Source organism: Colobus angolensis, unplaced genomic scaffold (genome assembly GCF_000951035.1).
Source record: "Colobus angolensis palliatus isolate OR3802 unplaced genomic scaffold, Cang.pa_1.0 Scaffold39, whole genome shotgun sequence".
NCBI classification, from domain to species: domain Eukaryota; kingdom Metazoa; phylum Chordata; class Mammalia; order Primates; family Cercopithecidae; genus Colobus; species Colobus angolensis.
This window is the reverse complement of record NW_012117265.1, coordinates 3,894,601-3,901,437: the sequence shown is the minus strand read 5'-3', so window position 1 is coordinate 3,901,437 and position 6,837 is coordinate 3,894,601. Positions and strand designations below refer to the sequence as shown.

Here is a 6,837-nt window from a genome sequence, read left to right as displayed (position 1 = left end):
CAGGAGGTGGAGATTGCAGTGAGCCTAGATCACACCACTGCACTCCAGCCTGGGAGACAGAACAAGACTCTGTCTCAAAAATACAAAAAAAAACGAAGGTCACTATATAATGACAAAGGGGTCAATTCAGCAAGAGGATATAAAAACTGTCAATATTTATGCACCCAACACTGAGGCACCCAAGTACATAAAGCAAATATTAATAAATCTAAAGGGAGATACACACTGCAATACAGTAATAGCAGGGGATTTTAACCCCCCACTCTCAGTGATGGACAGATCATCCAGTTAGAAAATCAACAAAGAAACACAGAAGAAGTTAAGCAATACACTAAACCAGAAAGGCCTAACTAAAACAGGACATTTTATCCTACTGCTACAGAAGATTTATTCCTTTTCTCAGCATATGGAATATTCTCGAGAATAGACCATATCTTAGGCCACAAAAAAAGTCTCAACAAATTCAAAAATGTAGAAATCATATCATCTTTTCTGACCACAAAGGAATAAAACTAGAAATCACAAACAAGAGGAACCTTGATTCACAGTCTCAAAATGGTGGCTCATGCCTATAATCCCAGCACTTTGGGAGGCTGGCACAGGAAGACTGCTTGCACCCAGGACTTTGAGACCAGCCTGGGCAACATAAGGAGACCCTGCCTCTTCAAAAAAAAAAAAACAAAACAACAACACAACGGAACATTGTTTTGGTATGTTGACATATGAAAATCCATGGGACAAAAGCACACAGAAATTTGGAAATTACAATATTTCCTAAAACAAATGAAAGTGAAACTACAACATACCAAAATCTATGGGATAAAAGCAGTACTAAGGGAGTATTTTACAGCAATAAACACGTACATACAAAAAGTAGAAAGTTTTAAAATAACCGGATGATATCCCCTAAGATACTAGAAAAGCAAAAACAAACCAGACTCACAATTACATCAAAAGGATAAAGACCATAGCCAAATAAACAAAATTGAGAATAAAAAACAATACAGAATATCAATAAAACAAAGTTGATTACCTGAAAAGATAAACGGCCGGGCGCGGTGGCTCAAGCCTGTAATCCCAGCACTTTGGGAGGCCGAGACGGGCGGATCACGAGGTCAGGAGATCGAGACCATCCTGGCTAACACGGGGAAACCCCCGTCTCTACTAAAAAACACAAAAAACTAGCCGGGCGAGGTGGCGGGCGCCTGTAGTCCCAGCTACTTGGGAGGCTGAGGCAGGAGAATGGCGTAAACCCAGGAGGCGGAGCTTGCAGTGAGCTGAGATCCGGCCACTGCACTCCAGCCTGGGTGGCAGAGCAAGACTCCCTCTCAAAAAAAAAAAAAAAAAGATTGATGAGATTATTTGAAGAGAAATCTCATCATACCCCACAGTGTGACTCTCCGAAAGTCAATATAATATACAATAATAACTGTTTTAGATAAAAAGACACTGAAAACATTAACAATTTGCAATGTAAAAATGGATACATTTTGAATGGATCTTAGACCAAAAAACATTCAAGAGCATACGTTGAATCAATGCAGAGAATTTCAGTTATTACATAAAGTAGACATTAGATGACATTATTATTTTTTATTTAAATGAAATACTAGTATTGTGGTTTCAGAATGACAATGCCTTTTTTTTAGGAGATGTTTTACCAAGTATTTAAAGGTCAAGCATCAAGTGTGCAATTACGCTCAATTTACACTCAAATTGTTCACCGTAAGATGTATTTACCTGAGGAGAAAGAAAACAAGCACAATGCTAAAAAAGTAAGTGTTTGGGCATGGTGGCTCACACCTGCGATCCCAGCACTTTGGGAGGCCGAGGCAGATGAATTGCCTTGGTTCAGGATTTCGAGACCAGCCTGGCCAACACGGTGAAACCTCGTCTCTACTAAAATACAAAAAAAAATTAGCTGGGTGTGGTGGCGTATGCCTGTGTCCCAGCTATTAGGTGTCAGGCCTCTGAGCCCAAGATAAGCCATCATATCCCCTGTGACCTGCACGTATACATCCAGATGGCTTGAAGCAACTAAGAAACACAAGAAGCAAAAACAGCCAGTTCCCGCCTTAACTGAGGACATTCCGCCATTGTGATTTGTTCCTGCCCCACCAACTGATCAATTGACCTTGTAACATTCTTCTCCTGGAGAATGAATCTCAGGAGCTCCCCACTGAGCAGTTTGTGATCCCCGCCCCTGCGGGGATCTCTGTAAAGAGAATAACTCCCTTTAACTGTAATTTTCCACTACCTACCCAAATCCTGTAAGACTGCCCCACCCCATCTCCCTTTGCTGACTCCATTTTCGAACTCAGTCCCCCTGCAGGCAGGTGATTAAAAGTTTTATTGCTCACATAAAGCCTGTTTGGTGGTCTCTTCACATGGACATGCCTAACACTAGGGAGGCAGAATTACTTGAACCTGGGAAGCAGAGGTTGCAGTGAGCCAAGATCGCACCTCTGCACTCCAGCCTGAGTGGCAGAGCGAGACTCTGTCTCAAAAAAAAAAAAAAAATCCAGACTGGGTGTGTTAGATGTTCAAGTTTTCCTTAGGATCAAATTTTTCAGAAAAAAACATGTAAAAGCTACACTTAATCCAAACATGCTGCTAATAAATTCAATAGATACTAGAAACTTTATTACACTAATACTAGAATAATATTCTGATTTCAATAAATAATTCTAGTATCAGCATAATAAAGCCTCCATCCTTGTGGCCAGAAGCGGAGGCTCACGCCTGTAATCCCAGCTCTTTGGAGGCTGTCGGGTGGATAACAAGGTCAGGAGTTCGAGACCAGCCTGGCCAGCATGGTGAAACCCCACCTCTACTAAAAATACAAAAAAAAAAAATAGCTGGGCATGGTAGTCCCGGCTACTCGGGAGGCTGAGGCAACAGAATTGCTTGAACCCAAGAGGTGGAGGTTGCAGTGAGCTGAGATCGCTCCACTGCACTCCAGCCTGGGCGGGACTCCCTCTCAAAAAAACAAAAGCCTCCATCCTCTCTTCCTGTGGGCCCTGTTTTAAGGCTCTGTGGGGGAAATACAGACCTAGGAACTTCAGATGAAGAGAATAGCTGTGTATTACTGCCTTTCTTACTTTCTTTTGTTTGAGACGGAGTTTCACTTTTGTCGCCCAGGCTGGAGTGCAGTGGCAGATCTCGGCTCACTGCAACCTCAGCCTCTCAGGTTCAAGCAATTCTCCTGCCTCAGCCTCCCGAGGAGCTGGGATTACAGGGGCCTGCCACCACGCCTGGCTAATTTTTGTATTTTTTACTGAAAATACAGGGTTTCATCACGTTGGCCAGGCTGGTCTCGAACTCCTGACCTCAGGTGACCTGCCCGCCTCCACCTCCCAAAGTGCTGGGTTTACAGGCGTAAGCCAGCACGCCCGGCCTGCCTTTTTTTTGTAGAAAGTCTTGTAGCTGGTAACAACAACAACAAAAAATTAAGTCCAAGAAAATAAAAATAAGAAACTAAAGGCTTACAGTCTACACGTGTTCATATTTACATGCAGAAATAGGCACGCCCTAAACGACTATATTTTTTTCCATCCGAAAGTAATGAGTCAAAAATAAGTAAAGGACATAAAGACAATGCCAGATTCTCAGACGATGCATTTTTTAACAAAGAAATGGAAGTCAGAGCCCTCTTGAAACCAATTTTCTGCCGGTGCTCACCAGAAACACGCCGGAATCGCCAGGTTCCTGAGGCGGGGGGATGCGGGACCGCAGCCAACCTGACTGGAACGCAGAAATCCTTTTACTTTCAGAAAGAAAAAAAAATTCACAAAGGTTGCTTTCCAAGGTTTTGAACAGGGGAGCACAGCGGTTGAAAAGACTCCAGAAAACACCGCGCGGAGGCGGGACAAACACACTTCCCGACCTGGCTCCTCACCGGGACCGACTGAGCCTGCGGCCTCTGGCAACTGGCCGCGCCGGGAGGACCGACGGCCCCTGGAGAAGACAGTGAAACGAGGCGGATCCCAGAGCTCCTGGGCGACCGCGCCCAATCGTTCCTTTACCACCCCCGCTACTATCTCAGGGATCCCCAAGCAGGCGGCACTCACCACAGACACGGTGGACTCCACCACGATAAAGGCGAAATGGCACTGACCATGCGGAGCCAGCGCCGGAAAAGATGGCGATGGTGCGCTGACGTCACTTCCGCTCGGGGCCCGGGCCCGGGCGGGGCTCCTGGGTTCGAGTTTCAGCCACGTAGGACCCATTCCAACACAGAAATTCTAGTTTGCTCCTGGGTGGGTGCGGACAAGTCTAGGGTTGGCTCAGGGAGGGGGATGCAGAAACAGGTCCAGAGCCAAAGGTGAAGTTAGAACCGGGCCTCTGGAAGGAACTGTGGGGCCCATACTCGGGGGCGATTTAGAGGTGGGACGAGGCCTAGCCATCGGTTCAGTTGGCCAGACCCACTGGAAGGGCAGGGATGGGGGATGGGACGCACCCCAGGGGATGCTCCTGCATAGCTTTTCCCTGTTGCCCGCAGTGGCTAATGCCTGTATTCCAACACTTTGGGAGACTAAGGCACGTGTATAGCTTGAGTCCAAGAGTTCAAGACAAGCGTGGGCAAAATAGCAACATCATTTCTGTGGGCGGCAAGCCATCCAGGTGCTAAGGCAAGAGACTAAGGCACGAGCTGTTGCGGTATAATAAAATATATAAAATAAGAATAGTTATACTAGATATAGATCATAGATATGATTATATATGAATATAATAATCATTAGTTTGTAGCAATTACTCTTTATTTCAATATTATAATAATCCTCGCTCTATAATCATAACCTAGGAAAAACCAGGCCATACAGAGATAAGAGCTGAAGGGACATAGTGAGAAGTGACCAGAAGACAGGAGTGTGAGCCTTCTGTCATGCCCGGGCAGGGCCACCAGAGGGCTCCTTGGTCTAGTGGTAACGCCAGCATCTGGGAAGATGCCTGTTGCCAAGCGGACTGTGGTCTAGCGTTAGCGTTAGTGTCCAGGAAAAATACCTGCTACTTAGCAGACCAGGAAAGGGAGTCTTCCTTTCCCCAGGGGATTTTAGAGAAGACTGTACTCCTCCACCTCTTGTGGAGGGCCTGACATCAGTCAGGCCCGCCCACAGTTATCCGGAGACCTGTCTCCCTGTGATGCTGTGCTTCAGTGGTCACGCTCCTAGTCCACTTCCATGTTCCATCCTGTACACCTGGCTCTGCCTTTTAGATAATAGTAGCAAAATTAATGACGGTACTAAAAGTCTGATGTGCAGAAATAATGGTGTAAGCTGTCTCTCACTCCCTCTCTCTCTCTGCCTCCGCTGCCAGTCAGGGAAAGCCCCCCGTCCAGTGGACACGTGACCCACGTGACCTTACCTATCACTGGAGATGGCTCACACTCCTTACCCTGCCCCTTTGTCTTGTATCCAATAAACATCAGCACAGCCTGGCATTCGGGGCCACTACCGGTCTCCGCTTCTTGGTGGTAGTGGTCCCCCGGGCCCAGCTGTCTTTTCTTTTATCTCTGTCTTGTGTCTTTATTTCTACAATCTCTAGTCTCCGCACATGGGGAGAAAAACCCACGGACCCTGTGGGGCTGGACCCTACACCTTTCTCTATTAAAAAATATATATGTGTGTGTGTGTGTGTGTGTAGCTTTTTTGTATATATCTCCTCATGTTCCTAGAGCCTTTCCACAATTCTTCCATATGGATAAACCTGCCAGTCAATGGCATGGTCTATCTCTTCTATTCAGTCATGCTTTCTGTAGGCCTTTATTTCTTCATTCTTTCTTTCTTTATGTATTTATTTGAGATGGAGTCTCACTCTGTTGTCCAGGCTGGAGTGCAGTGGCGCGACCTGGGCTCACTGCAAGCTCCGCCTCCCGGGTTCAAGCAATTCTGCCTCAGTCTCCCGAGTAGCTGGGACTACAGGCGCCCACCACCACACCTGGCTAATTTTTTATATATTTAGTAGACACGGGGCTTCCCCGTGTTAGCCAGGATGATCTTGATCTCCTGACCTAGTGATCCGCCTGCCTTGGCCTCCCAAAGTGCTGGGATTACAGGTGTGAGGCACCACGCCTGGCCAAAAACAAGTATTTCTATTATTTTTCTGATCTTACCACATGGGCCAGGACCACATTTCCTACATTATAAAATAGCATTGACACCAGACATTCTCCCCAGGTTTATTCAGAAATGTAACATAATCCCAATAAAAACATTAAAAGTTTTTTCTGGAGTTAGGTACATTGATACTAAAGTTTATGTGGAAGAACAAATATCTGATAATAACCAAGAAAAGAAAAATAAAAGCAATGATGAGTAGCAGATGTTAAAACATACTATTGACAGTTTTCACACAAGGCAAATAATTAAAGTATATTAAAATAAAATAAATAAGACATACTATAAAGCCTCTATAATTAAAATATGTGGTAGCAGCACATGAAGCAGAAACAGACTAATAAAATATCTAAAAATAGACCCAAGAACAGTAGAAATTTGGTTCATAAATTTATTTTGCCAAGTGCGGTGGCTCATGCCTGTAAACCTAGCAATTTGGGAGACCAAGGCTGGAGGATCACTTGAGGTCAGGAGTTCAAAACCAGCCTGCCTAACATGGTGAAACCCCGTCTCTATTTAAAATACAAAAAAATTTAGCCAAGCATGGCCGGGAATGGGGGCTCACACCTGTAATCCCAGGCCGAGGCAGGTGGATCACAAGGTCAAGAGATGGAGACCATCCTGGCCAACTTGGTGAAACCCCGTCTCTACTAAAAATACAAAAATTCGCTGGGCATGGTGGCAGGTGCCTGTAATCCAGCTACTCAGGAGGCTGAGGTAG

The 6,837-nt window shown here is 45.4% G+C and overlaps 1 protein-coding gene across 2 annotated transcripts in view; it reads right to left on the bottom strand.

The window, feature by feature from the left end:
• The window catches only part of ZNF121 (zinc finger protein 121), a 13,629-nt gene extending 9,486 nt beyond the window's left edge, over positions 1 to 4,143 (bottom strand). Inside the window, exon 1 of one of the 2 annotated variants that reach the window (XM_011954897.1) lies at positions 4,071 to 4,143. The gene's annotated coding sequence lies outside the window, so the exon portion shown is untranslated. The remainder of the gene's footprint in view (positions 1 to 4,070) is intronic. The other variant, XM_011954898.1, reaches the window with a different exon arrangement.
• Positions 4,144 to 6,837: the final 2,694 nt, after the last annotated feature.